The sequence below is a fragment of the Gopherus evgoodei genome, chromosome 5 (assembly GCF_007399415.2).
Source record: "Gopherus evgoodei ecotype Sinaloan lineage chromosome 5, rGopEvg1_v1.p, whole genome shotgun sequence".
In the NCBI taxonomy this organism is placed as follows: domain Eukaryota; kingdom Metazoa; phylum Chordata; order Testudines; family Testudinidae; genus Gopherus; species Gopherus evgoodei.
In genome coordinates, this window is record NC_044326.1 from 45,138,299 (window position 1) to 45,163,305 (window position 25,007).

General features: G+C 44.1%; 1 protein-coding gene across 1 annotated transcript in view; it reads right to left on the reverse strand.

The window, feature by feature from the left end:
• Positions 1-11,539, reverse strand: part of SMIM14 (small integral membrane protein 14) — a 68,265-nt gene extending 56,726 nt beyond the window's left edge. Inside the window, exon 1 of the mRNA XM_030565168.1 lies at positions 11,351-11,539. The gene's annotated coding sequence lies outside the window, so the exon portion shown is untranslated. The remainder of the gene's footprint in view (positions 1-11,350) is intronic.
• Between the last annotated feature and the right edge of the window lie 13,468 nt (positions 11,540-25,007).

The window sequence follows — 25,007 nt, forward strand, 5'->3', positions numbered from 1 at the left end:
GAGAGTAGGTGTGAAGCATCACAAAAAGAAGGTAGATATAAATAATGCAGAAAGAGAAGATAAATAGACATTGTGCTGAGGGGGGAGGCAGCATAGCTGAATGGAGCTAGAGAATACACATCCCTAAAGCAGTAGAGGGGTTCAATACTATAGATCACAAGAGACATCATAATCCCCAATACATTTTAGAAATATGATCCAGAACAGTTGCCATATGAGGCCCATCAGGGTAATCTGACTGCGGAACGTGAGAGATTTTGCTGATACTGACCGTCCACAGGCAGAGCCCCCTAGTTTCCAGTGGCAGCAGGTTGCCCACCACTGATCCAGAATGTAGAGGCAGAGTCATGTCGTCTCACCGGAACCAAGGGGAGATGGCATGGCCCTTCTTATTCAGGAGCCGGCGGAGATGGTTCGAGCACCAGAACAGGCAAGACCAGCCCTGAAGTCTTTATAAGGGCCGAAGTCGTTTACAAAGGGACATTCTTGGATTAAATTTGGTCCAGATTTAGGTTTTGTAAAAAGAAGCTTTGAACCTAAAACCAATTAAAATGTTTCCATGATTTGTTCCCCTTTATATTCTAGGGCAAACTTTAAGCAAATATTCCTCTGCACCATACTTAGCTCAGACATTGCATTTTTCCCCATGGTATTTTTTAACCCCCTTTCTATTGGAAAGCAATTTTCTCTCTCGGCATCTCTCCCCACTTGCAGCTTGATTTTGGTTCCACTGAAGCAAGTGATAGAACTCCCAATGACCTTCAATGAACCAGGACTTAGTGCCCTACAGAGAGCCATAGGTTTCCAGAGCACTATTCATGGCCATTCCTCATATGGCCTATTACCTGTGCAGTTTTAGTCTTTATTTTGAAATTCAACCGGTGACATTAACAATCTCCTGGCTGAGTTTTTAGGGCAAAAGAAAAAAACTGGCTGACGGGGCTACAAAGAAAGAGCAGTAGCACTGTTCTCAAATGTGAGAGTGGATACTTCCATCATGAGTGTTGCCATGGCTCAAATGTGGCTCTTGCTAGGGTTTTCTCCCATTGCTCCTCCCAGATTCAAAATTAGTCATTTAACCTAGTTGCCTACTGAAAAAACAACAACCCAGAAAGGGTTTACGTGGCTTCTACAGGACCCAGTGGGTATTCTCAGCCATAGCAACACTTTCACAAGTTTAAAATAATTCTTCCCCTCTACTTTCTTCATTATTCCAAGGAGAAAAAGCTGTTTCTGTACTTGAAAGCAGCTACACATGTCCCCTGGAACTCCATCTGCAGTTTGATGAGTTGGTTAATTTATTTTTGCACTGAAACTTTACTCAGGATAATTAAGCAGATCCCAGTTGAACTTTTCAATGCAAATTAAACTCAGATGTTCATTTATTTATGGAAAGTTTACTTAAAACGCACACACCATAAACACTGATCAAAGAGGCCAAGGATACAATAGGCCTGGGGAGTGAACTACTCTGAACTATGTCAGGCTTGAGGCATGCTAGAATGGGGTTACTGAAGAGGAAGCTTGCACTGTTGCTGTCTGTGAAGCCCTTTATCAGTAAGTAAATTAGGACTTCATTTTCCAAGATTGTCCATCTAGCACCTCTCACAAAACACCAAAAATTCACTTTAGATAACCATTTAAGAAGAAGAAACAAGAAGAACAGAAAGAAATACAAAAAAAGAGCTGATATAACCAATGCAGGAGTACTGAAGGTACCTCAGGGATATGCATTGGCTAAGGAAGGGGATCCAGAGCAAGGACAGGTTGAGGAGTGGGAATACTAAGTGGAGAAAGAAGTTTTGAGCGCAGAAGCTGTAACTACAATGATGATTTTCTGATGCTCTCCCATGGTTTCCCTAGCACCAGTGCATCTCCAGTTATTCTAGCAATGGTGAATCGTGTTAATCCACTAGGATTTTTACCATGTCATTTACATTTGCTCTGAACAGCACATGGAGGGAAACCAGTCTACAGCAGTACTGCATGAGTGCAGTGGAGCTGCAAATGATGGAAGAATTTCAGGAAGTCCACACGGTGGACAAGGTCAGAAGGAGTGAGAGAAGAGTCCCGAGCAGAAGGAGAGGAAAAATCAAGAAGACACAGAGTGTGAAACACAATACAGGGTTACAAAATAAGACTTTAAAATAAGGGGTGGTACAAGATTGCCTCAGAAAATTAATGAGATGGAATCTTCCACTTCTATGGTGGGATCAGCTCATGTCTAGGTCACAATCTTCCTCCCATTCCAGTATCTGCAAAATTCACATTGATTTCAATGTGGTCCCAAGATTGTAGTAATTGAAAGCACTTCAATTTGTTGGCTGTCTGGCATCTTATACAAGATGTGGGACTGTCTTAAAGCTTATCTACCTGCCAAATTGCATCTGTTTAACTCAAGGTGTTAAAGTGCAGTGCCAAAAGACTCTGGACACCTATTTTGGTTTGAGCAGGGCTAATTTCAGTTTAGAGTAAGTTGGTAGGAACAGATTTAAAATAAACAAGCCACTCACACTGAAAAAAAAAAAAAGTGTCCCCACAGAGTTTTTAATCAGTACAACTAAATGGTACAAGTTTGTATGTAGACCAGGTCTTAGTTTAGTCCCTAGAGCAGGGGTGGGCAAACTACAGCCCATGGGCTGGATCCGGCCTGTGGGATTGCCACCCCCATGGCGATGCAGACCCTGCACCACTGCTGGAAGTGGCTGGCACCAAGTCCCTGCGGCCTGTGGAGGTGGCGGGGCAGAGGGCTAAGTGTGCTGCCCTCGCCTCCAGCCACAGCCCCCTGCAACTCCCATTGGCTGGGAATGGGGAACCGTGGCCAATGGGAGCTTTGGGAGAGGTACCCGCAGAGGAGTGCGGAGCACAGAACCCTCTGCCCCCCTTCCCCCAGGGGCCGCAGGGATGTTGTGCTGGCAGCTTCCAGGAGCAGTGCAGGGCTAGAGCAGGCAGGGAGCCTGCCCTGGCCACAGTGTGCACCACTGCGCACCCCGGAGCTGCTCCAGAGCCTGCACCCCAAACCCCTCCTGAACCCTGCACCAACTCCCTGTCCTGATACCCCCTGCACCCTGAACCCCTGCCCTGAGCTCCCTGCTGCACGCCACAACCCTCCTGCACCCCAACCTCCTGCCCTGAGTACCCTCACACTCTGCACCCCGTCCTGCACCCCTCCTTCCTGCACCCCAACCCCCTGCCCCAGCCCTACATTCATGGCCCTGCATGCAGTTTCCCAACCCAGATGTGGCCCTCGGGCCAAAAAGTTTGTCCACCTCTGCCCTAGAGGACAAGTGTGTCTCAAACCATTGTTCCAGTTATCACTAATTGGTATACTTATTGGCAGTCCCCATTTTGTGGAGAGAGAGAGAGAATATTTCAGTCTCCAAGGCGAACAGTTTAGCATCTTTCATTAGCATCAAATTCACAGAGGAAACTAAGTAAGAACCACTTTTATATTTAAAATTTATTTACTTATTCACATGTAGATGGCTTATTTCTTGTGGTCAAAATAGTTGAAAAGGAGCAAATTAGCCAGATCCAGTCATGGTTCAGAAAGAAATCTAAACATTTTAAAGACCATTTGATATAGAATTATTTGCAAAAATCCAACTGTCAGCAGCTGGTCACCCTTCTGTTAAAAAGATGAATTCTTCTGTAAGAAATATCTCTTGATATAAAAGCTAATTAATGAAAGATGTCAATTGACTAGAACACTGTGCAAGGATAATATCCTCCTGCTGTTAGATAAATGTTTCAGCTTCACTTCAACAATTATTTCTAAAGTAGGAGACTGTGACAGAGTTCTAAGGACACTGATTTTATTTCTATTATATCAAATGACTAAAAGAGATTTAATCATTTTGCCTGACGGATGTAAAGGCAGTACAGGGAGCTGTTCACTGTAAAGTTATTGACCTATTCTGTTCTGATTGGCTTGGAGAACAAATGTGGGGCCAAATTTCGCAGTCGTCATTTAGACGAGAACTCCCATGGAATTTAATGCCTAAGGGTATGTCTTCACTAGCAATGTTGAAGCACTGCCGCGGCAGCGCTTTAGTGTGGCTGGGTCATAAACAGATGGTTAAGAGTTAATGTCTCTTTTACCTGTAAAGGGTTAAGAAGCTCAGTAAACCTGGCTGACACCTGACCAGAGGACCAATAGGGGGACAAGATACTTTCAAATCTTGGCGGAGGGAAGTCTTTGTGCTTTTTGTGTTGTTGTTGTTCGCTCTTGGGACTAAGAGGACGGGACATCATTCCAGGCTTTCCCAATCTTTCTGAATCAGTCTTTCATGTTTCAGAATTGTAAGTAATAGCCACGCAAGGCGGATTAGTCTTATGTTTGTTTTCTCAACTTGTAAAGGTTTCTTTTGCTGGAAGGATTTTTACCTCTGTTTGCTGTAACTTTGAATCTAAGGCTAGGGGAATGGGGGTTCCTATGAATATATGAATCTGAGTACCCTGTAAAGCATTCTCCATCCTGATTTTACAGAAATAATTTTTACCTTTTTTCCTTTAAATTAAAAGCTTTCTTTTCAAGAACCTGATTGATTTTTCCTTGTTTTAAGATCCAAGGGATTGGGTCTGAACTCACCAGGGATTGGTGGTGGGAAAAGAGGGGGGGTGGTTAATTCCTCCTTGTTTTAAGATCCAAGGGGTTTTGAATCTGTGTTCCCCAGGGAAGGTTTTGGGGGAACAGAAAGTGTGCCAGACACTAAATTCTGGCTGGTGGCAGTGTACCAAATTTAAGCAAGTAATTAAGCTTAAAAGTGTTCATGTAGGTCCCCACTTTTTGTACTCTAAAGTTCAAAGTGGAGAAAAAACCTTGACAGGCTGTGTAGTCTGCTCTGGTCACAATTATTAGCTCCACTGCCTGGGGTCAGGTAGACCAGAAGCCATGCCTTTAGAACTCCTGCAAATTTGGGAAATTCCTGGTTATCCAATTTGGTGATCACACCTCTGGTCTGCTCTCTGCTGTTTTGTGCAACTGCAAAGCTGACCATGTTGGCTACACGTGCCAAACGCACTCCTGCCTTGAGCAGATTGACGATATTGGATCTCCTGGACCTATGGGAATAAGAGGCTGTGTAGGCAAAGCTCCAAACCAGCTGCAGAAACTTCAGCATCTATGAGCAGATCCCAGGCCCCTTAAATCGCCGACGAGTCCCAGTGGCTCCTGGCTGCCACTACTACCTCAGGGCTCAAGCAGAGATTTAAAGGGCCCAGGGCTCCGCTATGGTAGCAGCGACTAGAAGCCCCGGGCCCTTTAAATCATTGCCAGAACCCTGCTGCCGCTACCCCAGGGCTCCGGCAGTGGGGCTCAGGCGGTAATTTAAAGGGCCTGGGGCTCCCTGCAGTGGTATTTTTTAAATTTATCTCAGTATTTTTTTGGAGTTGCTAAGTGAATAAAATGCTTCGTCTTTACTAGTTTACACAACAAGATGCAGAATGACTGCTGGCAGTGAAAGTAGTGCTTTTGTACACTCAACCCTCAGATCAGTGCCAAACACTGTAGTCGTCAAAAATGTACAGCAATCCTCCCACAGTAACAGGTGCACTGTCGCTGATACATGTACAGATGTGCAAGCACCACACAATTCCTAAAGATCCCCAAACAGCCACCCCAGGTTGAGCAGAGTACACCATAGCACATTACTGTGGCTTGCTGTTAAAGTGCTCATTCAAGCCTCTAAGACACACAGATCCTCATTGAGCTTGTCTGATTTAACGGTTAGACACAAGGGCTAACTCATTGAATAGCTGCTCCACCTCCGCTCTCCACCCTATTACAAGTTTTCCCCCTTTGCTTCACAAATACTATGCAGGACACAACAGACAGCTATAACCATTGGGATATCTTTTGCACTGAGGTCCAATCTGTGAGTAAATAATACCAGTGCCCTTTCAATCTACCAAAAGGGCATTCAACTGTCATTCTGCACTTACTGAGCCTGTAGTTGAATCTGTCCTACTAAAAATAAAGCTTTTATGACAGACCAATAAGAAATATACAAATTGACTTAGCGGATTATACCAAAAAGACTGTGTTTGTGCCAGAGAGGTCACCAGATGTTTGAGAATAGTCAGTGGAAATTAATGGAGTTAAACCCGCTTATATCAAGACAGAAATTGGCCCTATATCTTTAAACAGATGCTTTATTCTTTTCTAGCATGGATTTTTCTCTTTTAAGATGTTAAATGCTTTGGATCAGACAATTGTGTCAGCTGTAGTAAGAATTAAACTGTATTTACTCTGATGCAAGACAGTAAGAAGTTTTAATGAGTGTACATCTGTTGCAGCCCCAGAATCAAGACTGGACTCGGTACCAAGTTCATCCCTGGTGTAACTCCATTTACTTCAGAGTTATATGAATGTGTCTCATTACCTTTAAAATATAAATGTAGCTATTTTAACTGAAGTCTGTGCAGCATCCATGCAAATTTATAACACCCTAATTGTCTTGCTAAGGAACAACATTTGGAGGGGAAGCTGTGCGAGGATCTCTTAACTTACATGAAAGGCAAGATCATTAACCTCCAGAGCACCACTCTCATTTGTCCCAGGTGACCCCTCTGTACTGCTACGGATCCTGAATGAATGGGTATGGTATAGACAGGGGATTCACACAATAGATTTTCTGGTGGCCTCAAAGTGCGGCCACCAACTCTTGCTGGTGGCCAGTATGACAATTTTTCCAAGAAAACAAAAAACAAAAAAAACAACTTAATTAGCTTTAGGAAAAACAAACAAATATGCACATATACCTGTCCAAATCATTGTAATTTATGTAGAGGTTTTTTTTTTTTTGCAGACTCAGTAATAACAACAATGTACAGCTGCCTCTATTCTTTACTGGACCTAAACAGATTAGAAACATAAATAAGGTGTTTTGCATGTTCCTGTCTTTTTTGTTGTTGTTCCTTTTGCTTTTTGGTTTCTGCTTGTTTTTTAACAGACTTGCTAGCTAGTAAGTCTGCTTCCGTGAAAAGTGATATTTGTATGTTAATATCACTTTTCACAGCAGCAGACTTGTTAGCTAGCTAGGAGGAAGTGAAAAGTAATATTAACAAACATATAAATATCACTTTTCACAGCAGACTTACTCAGCCCTGGCAAGCTGGGGGACAAATTACGCCTTGGATTGGGAGGTGGCCAGGGAGGCATTGGTGGCCAGGGGTGATGGGTCATGGGCCAGGGGAGGCAGTGGGGGCCAGAGGCGATGGGGGGGGGGAGGGTGAGCCTGAAGCTGGGGAGGGTGAGCCTGCCACTACATGGCCAAAGCTTGCTGCCTGCCACCCCAGGGCTGAAGCCAGAAGCCGGAGCCCCACTGCCCATGGGAAGGTGAACTGACACCAGCTATCTGCTCCTTTGGTGTTTGTGGCTCCAGACAGGGCAGGTCCCAACCTGTACTTGCAGACTCAATTACCACCAGGTGGCTGTGGCCACAAGAAAAGCCTCTGGTGGCTGCATGTGACCATGGTAGCCTCATTTGAGAAATGCTAGTATAGAAGGACCAGGGCACAAAACATAAACCTGCCCTCTACTTCTATCAAATCCCATGGGGAATTCACTAAGGAGTTAATACAAGCTGAGGCTGTATAAGCTCCTGAGTGTGGATCCCTTACACCAGGGGTAGCCAATAGGCTGCTCACAGGGCAAATCCAGACCACCAGTTACTTTTGAACAGACTCCAAAGTCTTTTTTTTTTTTACTTGTTATTGCCATTATTTTCTCTGGAGTCTGGACCTTGACCAAGAAATTTGGACCTTAGCAAAAACTAATTGATTACCCCTGCCTTACATTATGAGGAACCCCTTCCAGGGAAATTTCATGAGGCAGCTGCCAATGAAGGGAACCTAGACACTAGAGGTTGAAGGGAGCCATGCTGCTGAAGTTAATCCAATTCTTACTTGAAAAGGGACTGGAGGAATTGACTCTACGAGCCAGATCCTGCAAGGTACTGAGTACCCTCAACTGCTATTTGACTTGGGATTTGAGAGCATTCAAGACCTCCCAAGAGACATACAGTACCTTACAAAATTGGGTTCTATATTAACAACTAGAATGCAGGAACTGTCCATGAAAGCAAAAAAAGCTTTATAAAGAAAATATTAAGAAATGGAATATGCAGACTACAAAGTTTGAATGAAATGCATTCTTTGGTTTATCTGAGAGTTAAGTGTATGCAAATCATGTTCAGTTTGCTCTGATTTGCTCTAGAATGTGGATTGAAGATATATTTGGGATATACATTTCTCCATGTATAGTCTGTTAAAATATTTTTTGCATTTACTGTTAAGAACCATTAGATCAATGTAAAAACACAGAAATAAGATTGTGATATTTTGTATTGCCACACAAATATCAGTGTCCTCCATCAAATTCTGTCACATTCAGAGATATGGTCACGGCACTTCTTCTATTCCGGTTTGAGGCTCTACTGAGACTTTCAATGTACAAAATTAGTGATTGATTCTGCTGCCATGGACTTCAGCAGGAGCAAGACTGGGCATTTAAGGAGGTAGTTTAGTACCTAAAATATCAGCTATAATATACCCTGAAGCATGACTATCAGGTTTTTTTATGACAAGTCAGTTATGCAAATAAATCCCACACATCAGTACTTCTCAAGTCTAAATATATGAAAGGAGGAAATGAGAAATCACCAAACAAGAAGTGAAAAGATAACTTTCTCCAAACTCAGAACTCCACCTTATAAAGACATACCTTACCTCTCCAAACTCAGAACTCCACCTTATAAAGACATACCTTACTTCTCCAGTTATAAAATGATGAATAAATCCTAAACTGCACTGCATAATGCCATTTATGCTGACAACATCTTTAATAACGATGTATGCCATCAGTAATTCTTATCATGATGATTTTTGTTCAGATTCAGGATCTAATACCTGTCCCAGCACATAGAGCAAATTACTGGGCTGTGTGTTGGGAACTCAGAGGAGATAAAGATGGGACAGGTGTTCTAAAACCATGGTGATGAGTGCAGTATAAGAAACTAGATAGAAATAAAATATAATTAACATTATTATATGTGAATCAAGAATAGGAGAAATTAGCCACTTAGGCCACAGAAAAACACTACAGCCACTCAGTGGCTGCTACTGCAATCTCAAATCTGTGGTAGGGTTTTGTCATTCATGCTCCAAGAGAGGGCCAAAGAATGACCAGTGGATCTGTGAAGTGCACTAGCAATTAAGCAAAGCTGATCTGATCTGTTAGGAGACCAATAACAATTCTAGAATGTACTACTTGGCAATTCTATAGCACCTTTCATACAAGGATCTTCAATCTCCTCAGAAATATCAATTGATCCACACACCACCATTTGAAGTGGGCAAGAATTGTTATTCCCATATATTGCCTAAGGAGAAAGTAAAAACCAAAGCCATTAACTGACTTTCCCAAGTCAGCAGTGCCGTTCCTTCCGGTGCCAATCAGGATTAAACTCATTGCCCTAACCTCTAACCATTAAAATATATACACTCTCTCCATTGTCATTCGCTTTCCCTATTCAGACCACATTCTTAAGATTGTCATGAATATACAAGGTCAAACTTTAAATTGATTGTCAGTAATAATAATTAGGCAGATTTCTTGAACCTGAATAGGTCATAAGAATATAGAGAATTCACGGGATTATCTAGGATTTATTTCCTGTAACTGTATGTAACAAGGAATCAAAATTAGTTGTTTTTTTTTTTATTTTGAGGTCTTTCAAATGAGATCTGCTTTTGGGAAGCACTGTTTATAGAAAAGACCAAGGTCAGTAAAGCCCCATTCTGGAAGAGAGCTCTTAGAAGGGGGCAACCCACCAGTGCTTGTTCCTCCTTGCAAGACTGGGACCTTCATCACTGATCACAACATGCATTAAAGACAATATTTTAAAAAATGGCTGCTAATGTTCAGTAACTCAAATTAAATATCCAAACTCTGAGGCACTTAAAATCTGAGGCACAGAATCAAATCTAGACAGGGGTGCCTGAGGGAGGGGGAGCAAGTGGGGCAATTTGCCCCAGGTCCTGGGGCCCCGCAAGCCCTGGCCTGGCAGCGGTCTGAGTCTTTGGCGGCATTTCGGCGGTGGGGGGCCCCTTCAGTGCTGCCAAAGACACGGTGCAACTGAAAGGCCCCCCACCACCGAAATGCCACCGAAGACCAGGACCACCGCCAGATGAGTACAAGCACTGCAGCTCCCCCGCTTTGCCCCAGGTCCCCTGAATCTTCTGGGCACCCTGAATCTAGAGAGGTACTGAGCACCTATTAAGTCCTCAGAACTCCTATTGAAGTCACTGGGTGAGTTTCAGGTCAGCACCTTTCTAAGAATTTGACCTCATAATGGTTATGAATATACAAATAATCATATATGGTACCCATGCATTCTGAAATAGGTTCCTACTTTAGTATAATATTCTATAAACATATGCCACTATAGCACTGTGAATAAGCACTGAACAGAATCAAATATTCCAAACACCTATACAAACTGATTGATAATATCACACTATATCTTTTTGCCAATATGGCTTGCAAAATACAGTCTAATTTCTCCCACTTAGTAATGTGTGCTCTTTCAGAAAGTATAATAGCTCATACCTACATACTGTGGTCTGTCTGTCTGTCCACCAACAACTTATTTAAAAAAAAAAAAAACCAAAAAAAAAACCACCCAAAATTTCACTAGTTACACTGCCAAAGAGTGAATACAAAGCTGATTTAGCTAACAAACGTTATTTGAACCCAGACTGTGTCATGCACTGCCTGAGAGATGTTAACAACTTTGCATGTCAAAAAAATAATTACATTACATTTTCAAATATAATGTGTAGACATTTCACTAGGTTTTTCTTCCTCAAAAAAACAAGATCTCTCAGTTAGCAGTGCATCTCTTCTTGACACCTATAGATGTCTGTGTAAGAGAAGTCAAGAGATTTTTTTGTACTTTAGCAGGCTTTAAATCACAGATCAAATTTGAAGGAGAGCTCACAAAGCCTCACCGGATCCAACTAATCCATGCCCTTGGGGTCAGTGCAACGTTGCTGTTGTAAGTGCAGTGTTGTTATTGTCCAGTCTAGTTTTCAGCAGCTCCAGCGTTGGGGCTTTTACCCCTTCCCCTGAAAGGCTTTTCCAGTCTCTCAGATCTCAGAGTAAATAGGGGTTGAAGGGAGGGGTTCCTCTGAAACTTTTTTGATAGAATCTGGCGCCGCACAGCAACCCAGCTGGAAGGAGCAGTCTCCCTGCGCCCCTCTCCCCTCATCCCCCCCCAAAACCCTACCGTGAATGTGGAAACAGATCAAACCTGCAGACGCGGTGCAGGGGGAGGCAGACACTCACCTAGCCCTGGAGTCTGGTGCTGTGCCTACTGCCGCTGCCGCCTTCTCGCTTCGGCTGCTCGACCAGCAGAAGCAGCCGCGGCTCAGCCCCAGGAACCTTTCCCCTTCTGTTTTGATTCGATTGAACACGTCAGTCTAGACCACGAGACCCGGATCTGCCGGCTGAGAGCTGGGAAGAGCTTTCCCGGCCTCCCTCTCTTTGCTCTACGTCTAACTGGGCGGTGCGAAGCGCCTGGCACTGCCCACTGATTGCGGACGGGGGGTGTCCCCAGCAGGCAGGCAAAGCCAGGATGCAGCGGCGCCAGATATAGCGCCCTTCACTGGTGCGGGGCTCCTGTCTCAGGCCATTGTGAGACCAGGGAGATTTCCACACGCACAAACAGACGGCTGGTGAGAGGGGCTATGAAGGTCTTATTTAAAACACACAGCAGGATCTCCTGAGAGGTACTAAACGACACTAGGGTAAGAAATCCTCCCACCCCAATCATTTAATTCACCACAAGTGACACACAGCACCTAATCGTATTTACATTGCCAAAAACTGCCTACACCAATAATCTGAAATCATGGATTGTGAATGTTACCTGCCCAGTGTCAGGCATACCATGTAACATTTTTATATATGACCTATCAAAGTGCCATATATATATATATATATAATCCCAATTTAAATTTAACTGACCAATTAAACTGGGTTTATGGCTTATAGAATCATAGAACTGGAAGGGACCTCGAGAGATCATATAGTCCAGTCCTCTGCACTCAAGGCAGGACTAAGTATTATTAAGACCATCCCTGACAGGTGTTTGTCCAACCTGCTCTTGAAAATCTCCAATGATGGAGATTCCACAACCTCCCTAGGCAGTTTATTCTACTGCTTAATTACTCTGACAGGAAGTTTTTCCTAATATCCAACCTAAACCACCCTTGCTGTAATTTAAGCTCAGTGCTTCTTGTCCTGTCCTCAGAGATTAAGAAGAGCAATTTTTCTCCCTCCTCCTTGTATCAACCTTTTATGTACTTGAAAATTGTTATGGTCCCCTCTCAGTCTTCTCTTCTCCAGACTAAACAAACCCAATTTCTTCAATCTTCCCTCATAGATCATGTTTTCTACACCTTTAATCATTTTTGTCGCTCTTCTATGGACTTTCTCCAATTTGTCCACATCTTTCCTGAAATGTGGCATCCAGAACTAGCGATAGTACTCCAGTTGAGGCCTAATCAGCGTGGAGTAGAGCGGAAGAATTACTTCTTGTGTCTTGCTTATGATACTCCTGCTAATACATCCCAGAATTATGTTTGCTTTTTTTGCAAGAGCGTTGCACTGTTGACTCAGATTTAGCTTGTGATCCACTATGACCCCCAGATTCCTTTCCACAATACTCCTTCCTAGGCAATCAATTCCCATTTTGTATGTGTGCAAATGATTGTTCCTTCCTAAGTGGAGTACTTTGCATTTGTCCTTATTGAATTTCATCCTATTTTTTTCAGACCATTTCTCCAGTTTGTCTAGATCATTTTGAATTTTAATCCTATCTTCCAAAGCACTTGCAACCCCTCCCAGCTTGGTATCATCTGCAAACTTTGTAAGTGTACTCTCTATACCAGTATCTAAATTCTTTGCATCATTGGAGCTGCTTTGCATCACAGTGCATACTAGTGAATCTGGCTCAAAATATTTATATATCCCAGGGGTGCAAAGTGATATAATTTTCAAGCAGAGTACTGCCCTTAAATTCCCAGTATGTGTACAGTTAGAGGTACACACAAGGAAAGCAATTACTTTAGGGCCTCTCAATTTTCAGGATCTAGCATAGGCTAAGCAATTCATGGCTTTATGCCCCTTTTCATAAATGGAACCAGAGGAAGAGGCACACAGTAACTGATTACACATGCATCTGACGAAGTGGGTACTCACCCACGAAAGCTCATGCTCCAAAACGTCTGTTAGTCTATAAGGTGCCACAGGATTCTTTGCTGATTACACAGAGCGACTCCCACACACACACTGAGAACTAGTGGAGAATTCATATTTCCATCCCAGCAACCTGTCTCTTCACTCTTGCTTGGGGTCTTATTAATCACAAAGCTTGTGCTGCATATAAGAGTGTATCTCCCCCCTAGATGTGTGAGTTTAGCAACACTGAAGTGAAAGGGGGTGGAGAAGCCACAGATGACCCACTCCTTTCAGCCCTCTGGAGACAACAGACTGCTGCCTGACAGACAGCCCAATCAGTAACTAGTACTGCTGGGGGGATTACGGCACTAAAAATTAAAAATTCTGCACACAATATTTTAAAATTCTGCAAAATTCTGCATATTTTGTCAAAATAACACAATATAATCACACCAGTTTCAATTATTTTTGGTAATTTATTTCAAAATACTTATCAACAAATATGTCTGGAAGAATACAGACAACAAAAAAGATTCAGAAAATGATTTTTGACAAATAGATTCCTTACTAGCATGTTAATACAGCTCTCTGAGTAATAATTAATTTAAACTACAATACAGAAATTTATTTCCTGCACCCCCAGAAGCAGTGCAAAGGCTTGGGGGAGTTAGGGGTAATGGAGGAGCTGAGGGAGAGGGAAATAATTGCTGGGAAGAAGCCAGAGTGTGAATTTTGAGGGTTGTTGGGTATGGATAGGAAAAGTATGGAACAGGTTTTTTTGGGGGTGAGGGGGGTGAGGAGGGATTGTTTGGGAGCTTCCCCCATGCAGACCCTGGCTGACCCCTAGCCTCTCCCATTCAGTCAGGCACAAGTATCCCTCCACCCCCACTCAGACACCCACTCCCCCCCTTCCCCATGTGGCCCTGCACCCCTTCCCATCCCCATGTGTTTCTGTATCCCCACTCAGCCACCCTGTCCATATGTGGCCCTACACCCCCTCTCCCATCACAATGTGGCCCTGCCCCTCCATTCCTATTCAGTCCCTTCCCCAGTCTGTCCTCCCCCACTAGCCCTTATGAGCCTGTTTGACCCCCACCCAGCACCCTGCACTGTCTGTCTCCTCATAGTCCTTGTCTTCTGACCTGGCCTGACAGGCACTGTGGGGAAGGCTCTGCTGGCTTTTTCTTTTCCCTAGCTGGCTGGGAGCAGCTACTGTGTTCTATCACCACAGCACCCTCAGATGGGCACAAGGAGGAACTACAGAAGAGATTTTCTGCTGGGAGCTGCTGCTGTGGAACTCCTTGCCTGAGGAGGTTGTGAAGGAACTTGTGGAACTCCTTACCTGAGGAGGTTGTGAAGACAAGGACTATAACAGCGTTTAAAAGAGAACTGGATAAATTAATGGCGGTTAAGTCCATAAATGGCTATTAGCCAGGATGAGTAAGGAATGGTGTCCCTAGCCTCTGTTTGTCAGAGGATGGAGATGGATGGCAGGAATCAGATCACTTGATCACTGCCTGTTAGGTTCCCTCCCTCTGGGGCACCTAGCATTGGCCAGTGTAGGTAGACAGGATACTGGGCTAGATGGACTGACTCCATACAGCAGTCCTTATGTTCCTATGCTGTGTTCTAGTGACACAGCACCCTCTGGTGGGCAAAAGACAGCACTGCAGCAACTTTTCAGCAGAAGCTTTTTCTGCGCAGAAAATTAAAAGTATGCATAGCTCATTAATTATGCACACACGCAGTGGCACAAAATTCCCCCAGGAGTAACTAACATTGTGTACTGCATATGACAGACCTTCGCTCCCCACCACAGTGACACTGATACCAAACTGAAGTAAATAAACTAAAAAATATGAGCTGTCCAGTAAGTATAACGGGCCTGTTGCAATAATTGGGTCTACAACTTTACCATAATTTATAAGTTCACAGTAAAAAGCTATGATTTAGTTATGGGTAGTTTTAGTAAAAGTCATGGACAGGTCACAGGCAATAAACAGAGACCTGTCCATGACTTTTACTAAAAACACCCCTAACTAAATCAGGGGGGCACTGTGGAGCCCCTCCACTGCTGGGGGGATGCTCTGGGGCCCTGCCAATCCTGCTACTGGGGGGTGGGCAGCCCAGGGTCCCGTTGCTGCTGCTCCTGCTCCAGACTGGGAAACCCGGGGCCCTGCAGCTGCTGCTGTTCTGGGCAGGTGGCATCACCTCATCACCACTGCTGCTCCGGGTCGGGGGGAATGGCCTGGGACCCTGCCACCACTGCTGCTCTGAGCAGGGTGTGGCACCCCACCACTGCTCCAGGCAGGGGGCAGCCTGGGGCCTAACCATTTCCGCTCCTTGGCTGTTGCTCCAGAGCGGCACCTGGGACCAGCTGCCTGGGGCTGTCCGAGCTCCGGTGGCCCTGGGGTCAGCCGCACCAGCTGCTGCAGAAGTCACAGAGGTCCCGGAATCCATGACCTTTGTGAAAGACTCATAGCCTTATTCATAAGATGTCACAATAACCTATAACAACAAATGTTGATGGGAAAAGGTATGAAAGGGAGACACAAAAACTGAATTAGTCCAAACAAAAAGGCCTACTGATAAAATTCAAAGACTGTGTTAAGCTCATGCTTGGTAAACAAGAAAAGAGTGGAACCAGAAATTAGCAAACCAAAATTGGTGTCAGAAGCTAGGCCTAATTGGCAGACAAAATAATGAGGGGATGGACTATTCCAACCACCATTTCCTTCCTGGGTCTGTGATGGGGTGACTACCCCACACTCACCCTACAGCGGCGTCCACTGGCTCCCTTGACGCCTTCGAGGAGCAGTGGGCGCTGTCCGGGGTTCTCTGCTCGGTGTCCCCGTCAGGTTCCCTCCTTCTGACCCTTTGACCTCACTCCTGTCTCTGTTCTTTTATTAGTTGTCCCCTGAACTCAGTGGGTTCTGTGGCCCTGTGGTTCCTCCCCTTAGGCTGAGAGAGGATCCTTTAGCAGTGGGCGGGCTTTGCCTGCCTACTTCCCAGACACCCAATAGATACACACTCACCCTGCAGGTTTGAATGCAGGCCAGATGAGCTAATTAACCCATTAAGTAGCTGATTAATGAGGCTCAGCTAGACAGGAATAGGTGGGGCCTATAAAGCCCAGGAGATGAAAGAGAAGGGGCTGTTGGGAAAAGGCAGACACTCCAAGGAAACAGGGGAGTGAGCAGAAATTGAAGTCACTCCCTGGGAAGAGGGTAGGGTTGCCAACTTTCTAATAGAAGAAAAGGGAACAATTTACTCTGCCCTACCCATTCCCTGAGGTCCCACCCCGTAGCCTGCTCACTCCCTCCTTCCATTGCTTGCTCTTCCCCACCCTTGCTCATTTTCACTGGGCTGGAGCAGGGGGTTGGTGTGTGGGGGTGGTGAGGGCTCCGGCTGGGGGTGTGGGCTTTGGGGTGGGGCTGGGGATTAGGGTTTAGGGAGCAGAAGGGGTCTCTGGGCTGTGGTTGAGGGGTTTGGAATATAGCAGGGACACTCAGGGAGAGGGCAGGGGGTTGGGGTGTGGGCTCTTGGGGGTAGTTTGGGTGTGGAAGGGGGTTCCAAGCTGGGGCATGAGCTTTGGAGTGTGGGAGGCAGTACGGCGCAGGGGGTTGGGATGTGGAGGGGCAGGGTGAAGGTTTGAGCTGGAAGGATGGACTTTGGGATGGGGCTGGGGATTAAGAGTTTGAGGAGCGGGAGGGGTCTCCGAGTTGAGGCAGAGGGGTTTGGAGTGTGGGAGGGAGCACTGGGCTAGGGTAGGGGGTGGGATGCAGAGGGGGTGAGGGCTCTGGCTGGGGGGGTGCAGGCTTTGGGATAGGGCCAGGGACGAGAGGTCTGGAGTTCAGGAGGGGTCTCCGGGCTGTGGCTGAGGGGTTTGGCGAAGGGGAGAGGGCCCAGGGCTGGGGTTTGGGGTGTGGGTCTGGGAGAAAGTTTGGGTGCAAGAGAGGGTTCTGAGCTGGGTCAGGGGGTTGGGGTGCAGGAGGGGGTTTGGAGTGCAGACTCCAGGTGGCGCTGATCTCAGGAGGCCCTGGCATTTCTCGGGGATGGAGGAAGGCCGTGCAGCTCTCAGGAAGTGTTGACATGTCCCTGTGGCTCCCAGGCAGAGGGGCAGCCAGGGGGTTCCCTCCTGTCCACAGCCGCTGCCCCTGCAGTTCCCATTGGCCATGGTTCCTGGCCAATAGGAGCTGCTGAGTCAGTACTAGAAGTGGTGCCTGCAGGCAGGGGCAGCGCGCAGAACTGCCCTGGCTGACCCTAAACCTAGCAACCAGAGGGACATGCCAGCTGCTTCCTGGGAGCCCTGTAGAGCCAGGCACAGAACCTGCTAGCTCTGCACTAGCTGGACTTCTAGTGGCCTGGTCAGCTGTGTTGTGCATTCCAGTTGAAAACCGGACACCTGGCAACCCTAAAAGAGAGAAGAGGCTTTGGAGAATTGGTAGGCCCAGGAAGAAAAAGGGACCTAGCAGTAGGAAGAAGCTCAGGCAGTGAGGCCAGAGAATGAAGTCCCAGACAGCTGAGCTGAGGGTCTCTGGGCTAGAACCATGAGGAGAGGGCAGGTCTGGGTTTCCCTACCAGCCACCAGGCAAGAGGCACTGAATAGTGAGCAAGAGGACTGCCTAGGACTATCGAGTAGCTAAACTCCTCAGGAAGAGGGGAACACAGATAGTGACATGGCTGGAGGGCTGAGTCACTAAGAGGATGCTGTTGTTTCTGAGGCTTCAGGAGAACAGCGGAGACAGAGTGACAGTGTGAAAACTGTGGACTGGAAGGGAGGGGGTATTGGCCTTGAGCTAATCCACAGAGTACCAGGAGGAGGCACCAATCCAGTGGTGGATGTTGAGCCCTGTAACAGGGTCACTAAAAGTCTTTGAGGAGAAAAATTGGCTATTGGACCAAACTTCACCATCATGGCTGCGGCTGCCACCCCACTGTCCCCTGAGAACCAGGGCCGCCTTCATCCTGAGAGACTGGGCCTGAGAGGGACCCAGATGACTTCACCACCTGTACAGGTGCTCCAGCTGAATCCCAAACACCATCTGGGATGAAACAGGGTTGGACTTCAGCAGCAGCAGCTCTAGCCCATATCAAAGAATGTCCTTTCTTTCACCCAAAAGGACAGTTACTCCATTTAGTGCCATCTAAAAGACTGTCAATTTTTTTCTTTTCTTTTCTTAAAAAGCTCTCTTCAGCTAAAGGAAAAGGAAATGTTGTTAACATGAAAGCCTACTTAATATTTTAGATTATAAATGCTTTAACTCTTTCCTTTTCTGTACAGACGCTCCCTGGGTTACGCAAAGCCAACTTACACAAATCCACACTTACAGAAAAAGTTCAGAATTTTTTTTATTTTTTTTTTGCATGTAATTGTCAGGCATACCTTCCCAACTTATGCAAATTTTGACTTACACAAGGCATTCTGGAATGAGAGCATCTGTATTTTTTAATAAATGTTAAATGGATTTTTAATGGTGTTTGCACCATGGTACTGAGCAGGCTGAGGTCTCTGTATAACAAACCCGGGATCTTATTTAACACTGTTTTATGTTGGACAGTGATGGCTTGTGTTAACACTATTGGCACATATATTACATCTAAATGAATACAACAGGCATTATGCATATATAAATAACTGAGTAAACAAAACATCAGAAGTTAAGTTATTGTTGGCTTTGCAGTATGATCATAGGAAAATTCTTACTGAGCAAAAATTACTATTTCAACAGAAAATACTGAATGTTAGAAAAGAGTATTGTAATTATACAGCCAACTATAACTGAAATCTTAAATCACTTATTTGCATGACAATTATAAGACTTGAAAATTAAAAAAATTTCAGACTCTTTCAATCTTGATCAGGAGCTCAGCTATCACAGCACTATAGATAGATCTAATATTTATTTGTAAGGGGACTGTTGGCCCGTTACTAAAACTTAGTAGGTTTTTTTTGGTTGGCTAGCTCCTAGTACCAGAAAAAAAAAAAGGGGGAAGGGTTGATGGGAAACCAGGATCCTGACAGTCCTCAATGACAATGGGGCGAGCCCAAAGTTCCAGGTCAGCCTGATTGACACAGCAAGCAGGCTAATGAGGAAGTCAGAACTCCAGGGGTCCCATTCTCCATGTGAGTTGGAACTGCCTGGGCCAGAACAGGGCCAAGCTAAGGAGAGAGCAAGAACCTGAGCTGGGCTGGGGAGCAGAGCTGCGCTGGCCAGAGGAGCAGCCCAGCGCTGGAGCCGGAGCAGCTGGGAAGAGTGAGGGGAACCCTGGGCAGAGGGCCCAATGCAGGGAGATGCTTCTAGCCAAAAGGCCTGGCAGGCCAGACTTGGGGAGCAGCGATCATAACCCCAACAAGGGGGCTGACACTGGGAAGGGTCCTGCCACCTAGAGCCTGAGGGGGTGTGCCCAAGGCTTGAGCAAGTGTTCGACCTGCGGCATTCCCGCAGCACAGACAGGGCCCAAAAAGGAGGCCTGGGCCATGTGAGGGACAGACTATGAACTTCCCTTATAGTCTAGAAACTGCTGTTTGTGATATCCCCATGCCACAGAGCAGGGTTATATATTTCCTTTAACCTTTCCCATTTTTTTCCTTAATTTTCAAATGGATTGCTGTTTAATTAATTGTATTTGCTTCAACCATATGCAATGATCAGTGTGTCAGTGAAGCTTCCAGAGCAGAGAGAGTACCTGGAGTGGGGACATGCTAGCCCCCTGTCCTAAGTGACCACGAGAGTGGAAGGTAACTCCTCGAGGTCAGGCAGGCATCTGGGTAAAGGGAGTGGGAGCAAGGACTCAGATCCTTTCATGAGCCAGTTTCACCAGGGTAATGTATAAGCCAGGAAAGTTCCCCTGAATAGTGGGACCATTCCCCCGCTTACTTCTGGGGAAATTTTGCATCACTGTTCATGCGCAGAATTCATGGTGGCCACAGATTTCTTTGCTTACCTGCAGAAAAATGACAGCAGCAGGCAGACAAGTCGGTTTGGGCACCCAGAGAAACCAGCAGAGATGTAAATCACTGCCTGGAAGGAGAGAGACAGACAGACAGACAGAAAGACACTGTCCCTCTTGCTCGCTATTGCAGCACACTTGGCGTGGAAGGGCAGGGCTTTCGGGTATTTCTGAAGATGTAGGTGTAGGGCAGGCTCTGTTCCCTCTGACAGAGGAGAATATAGCAGCTTGCCTGCTTAGTGAATTGTTCCCACTGTTCTTTGTGAATTCCCCCAGGAGTATAAAAATGATATAAACATTTCAAGGCTCCTTTACATTACCAGAGTGGTGGAAAGGGGCCTTAATGTCCTGTACAATAAGGCTTTATAAATGCTTATGGTGCTTTAATGATTAGAACTAGTCTAAATTTTTGTACTGAAAAAATTTCCTAACATAATGTGCTCCATGAACTGTTTACTACTGACCTTTTAGGAGATGGTCAGTAGCCAGTATAAATTGTGAGTTTGAGTCCTCAGCCATCACTTGTTTTTCAGTTTCCTATGATATAACACTGAGCATACAGCTGTCTATTATTTGTTGACTAATAATTAGAAGTAAAGGGTCAATAGCTACATTACTATTGGGGGGGGGTTTGATTTCCTCCAATGCTCCCCACTCCCATTCTCCATCCATTGTATTCTAGTTTAAGTAAATTACCAAAATAATTGAAACTAGCTGGATTATATTGCATTATTGACCAAAAAAATGCAAAATTTTAAAATGTGTGCAGAATTTTTAATTTTTTTTTGGCACAGAATTCCCTCAGGAGTAATAATGATAGGACTTGATCTTAACACCAGACTTGTAATATTGTTTTAAACAGAAATATATAAATCCTATTTGCGATCTCGTCCCTAATAATGCCTACAATTTTCAGACTGTGCTCTATAGGGAGCAGAGAAAACATTAACTCCACAAGTTGTCTGAAGTCTTTCTGTTTTTGCCATGAGATTGCTAGTACTTTCTGGGCACTGGAAATCCAGTAATATCCATAATAATGTAAATGGCAGTGGATTTTGTCTGTTTTGTGTATGGAATTCTCATTTCCATCTGATCATGTACAATTCCCATAGTGTAAATAAACTGATCAAATTAATTCAGATTACTGTAGCACCTTTTTATAACACCCTCCATTTAATTTGCTGCACTCCTTATCCCTATTGTCCTCATCTTCCCCGCATCCTTTACTCATTCTCCTTCTCATCTCTACTCCAGACTCACCATATGCTTTTCCTGTTCCCTCTCTCAGTTCTCCTAAAAGGGAAACAGGAAAGAATAAAGATGCTGAATTTAGTGGCATTCTGAAGGTTTGGTTGTGCTAAGGTTATTGCAAGAGGGGAATTTGTAGGATTAAATTATGGCTTTTCTGACTACCTGTTTTTAATGCCTTGTCCCTCAATTTTCCCATTTTATTCTAGTCAGATTAATGGGAATTTTGCTACCAAGACTTCTTGGGGTTAATTTAGAATTATTCAAATTGTTCCTTGGGTTCAGAACATGAAAAAATGCATTTTTATTAAAACTTTCCAGTATGTAACTTTAGGCCCTGATCCTACAAATGCTTGTGCACATGCTTAATTTCAAATACATGAGTAGTCTCATTGGAAATAAAAGTTAAACACATGAATAAATGTTTGCAGAATTGGGTTATTAAGGACTCAGTTTTCCAGTAGAGTCTGCATTGATGTCCACTCAAGTCAGTACGTTTAAGGGCCATCTATGTGTATTTCTTAAAATGTTATTTCCACTTTTCTAGTCTCACTAATATAAAGTTGTTGAAAACAGCTTAAAATTTCTTCTCTTCCTTCCGACACTTTGGGGATTAAGAAATAAATAAAGGCAACCTTCAAAGGATTTATTTTAAAAATTCTGTTTGCCCTCTTTTGCTGCTTTATGATATATAATGAGGCCTGACATTTACCCCTCCCTCTTGCTTTTTAGCTTGTAAATATCAGGAATGTCAAATCCAATCTTCCCTGGTTTTGCTGGCAGACTTCTTGTAAGAGGGAGGGATGCCTCAGGAGATGCATACTGGGACTTCACGCACTTTAGTAGAAGGAAGAAGTATTGACTCTGTAAGGAAGACATAGAACAGGTTTAGCCTACAGATTTTTGCCAGCATAGCTATGTTGTTCAGGGGTGTAATGAGATGTGACTTGTGCCTGACATGGCTATGCTAGCAATGTAAACAGTTATGCCTGTAAAACTGTGTTTTTGACAGTACAGCTTATTTCACTTGTGGGGGAAGCTGAAATAAACTATACTGGCAAAAGCACAGCTTGGCAGTACACTAAGTGCATTGTCGATGTACGTATCAGGCACTCTGAATGCAGACCTAGCCATGGCTTTGATTTTTGTATTGTTAGTCCCTCATGAACCATCCAGAAATGAAATAGTATTACTGGCCACAGTAGGGCTTTTATACAGCATGGTATGTTCATTTTATATCAAAAGTTATTTCAAATCTTTATTAAAAACACATGATAAAATACAAAATCCAAGATGGGTGCAGAATCCTCAAGCTCTTCTTGATAATCCTTATTCCTCATCTTCTCTTTTTTATATATATTAAGCTCTTCAGGGCAGAGGCTACCTCCTTATTTGTGTGTAAAACATCTAGCACATTTTGGGTACCATAAAAATAGTAATTTACAATAACCATGTAGTCAAATCTATCAAATAGAGTTCTTCCTATGGCAGCTTCTGTTTCAGATAAATCTTAATCAGGCTGGCAACTTTGTGACTCAAGTGATTCAAAGATCTAGAGTCAATGGAGTATTAGCTTTATCACAGAAATAACTGGTTCTACAAGTCTACCCGAACTTTCCTGTTGTTCCCCCTATAGGCTGCAATGTCCTGGTTTGTGTACAATTGTAACACTGCCCTCTACTGGATGGAATATGTCAGATGTGCCTGCTTATGTAAAACAGATCCTTCTATTGACTGAGCTAAAGTATCACTGCTACTACTAAGCCATCCAGTCTGTCTTGTGAGATAATTCAGGGAGAACTACAGGAGTTTTGCAGCCAGAGAAAAATCAAAAGAAAAAGGATAATTTGATTTTCACCATATGGAGGTGTACCATACAGTACACTTATTCTAATTAGTATCTATTTCCTGTCCTTACTAGCTTGATTATATATTCATACAAATATCGTTAGTGTATAATTGATTTGATGAGCCAAATTCACCTGGTGAACTCAACTGACTGAGTCTAGTTACACAAGAGATTAATTTAGCCACTGAGTTTACACCAAACAACACCCTGCAATTTAAACAGCAAATTATAGTAAAATTCTTTGCATAAGGATTATTTATAACTCATTTACTAGCATGAATAATAGTAGCACACTGCTACTATTTACATTTTGAGCTTAACTGCAAGTTTTTATTAGAAAATGCAACTCTCATCTAGATCTTTCATCATTTGGCTACCTCCTTGACTTCAGCTTCTAAATCAATCTGTCACACATGAAAACCAACAATATCAAGCAGCATTATTGTTTTCTTAAAGGTTTATTTTCTTGCCATTCGAAAGTGACTCCTACCATTGTACAGAAATTACGGATATGGACTTCTTTCTACCAACAATACAACCAAAAAAAGACACTTGCCTTCTTAGGGATCCTTTAAGAAGTCAAAGCAAACTTAAAATATTAATGATACATTTCAGGACCTGAAAGAACTAAAAGTTGTATAGATATTGAAGTAATGATGGGAGAAAAGTGAGGATTTGGCCATTATCACAAAACATAAATTCACTATAATCCATTGGTGCTGTGTTACATACCATTTGGAAACATTATTCACCACTGTGGACAAGTATTTGTACTGGTATAAGTATTTTCTGCATTGCTAGTATTACCATCTAATAGTTTTTTAAACCTATACAGTGTTACATTTTCAGCGCCGTGTGATGTTTAATAAATTAATGTTACAGTCTCCCTATGAGATACATAGGTGGTTCTCATTTTATCCTCTCCTAGCATCCTTTAGTAGAGACCAGTAGGATGCACTGGGGGTGTGACTTGAAAGCACTGTACTCTGAGAATCCTTGCTCCTTCTACTAAAGCATGGGAAGGCACAAAATATGTCTCTTGAGCCATCCCTTCCTCTCACAATAAGCTCCTAGGGGTGCTCTGTTTTGCCGTCTTGCCCTGTTGTTAATGACGTTGCATATGTCCTCTTCCCCTGCTGGACTGCTTCTGCACACCAGAAAAGCTAGCTGAGAGAAGTTAAGAGCCTAGTTTTGCAAGGCATGGAACTGAAGATGCTCAATACCTCACACGATTAGGCCTTAAGTGATTTGCCAAATGTCACACACTAAAAGTCAGCAGCAGAGCCAGGCTTAGAAATTAGGAATATCTGGCTCTTTGCTTTATGATTGTTCCATTACATCACCTTACTTATCTGTTTAAAAATAACTTTTTGTATTTTCCAAGTGTCCTGAAGTGTGCTGTCTGCCTTACAAAGCAAGTAAAGACATGGTCTCTGGTCAGCAGGACACAGTTAGGGTAATAAGAGAGGAGGGGAGGGAAGGACAAGGATGAGAATTATAAGATGATATGGCTATTCAGTCAGGCAGAGGGGTCATGGATCAGTGTTCACATCGCACTCCCCATCAGTACCTGGCCCAAGCTGGGGATGCTAATGATCCAAATAGTGGACCAGATTCAGTGATGAATCCTAGTCACATGCCACCTGAGGCATGTTGCACATCCGCTAAAAAGAAGAAATCAGGCAAATACACATCTTAATGGTTCTGTTG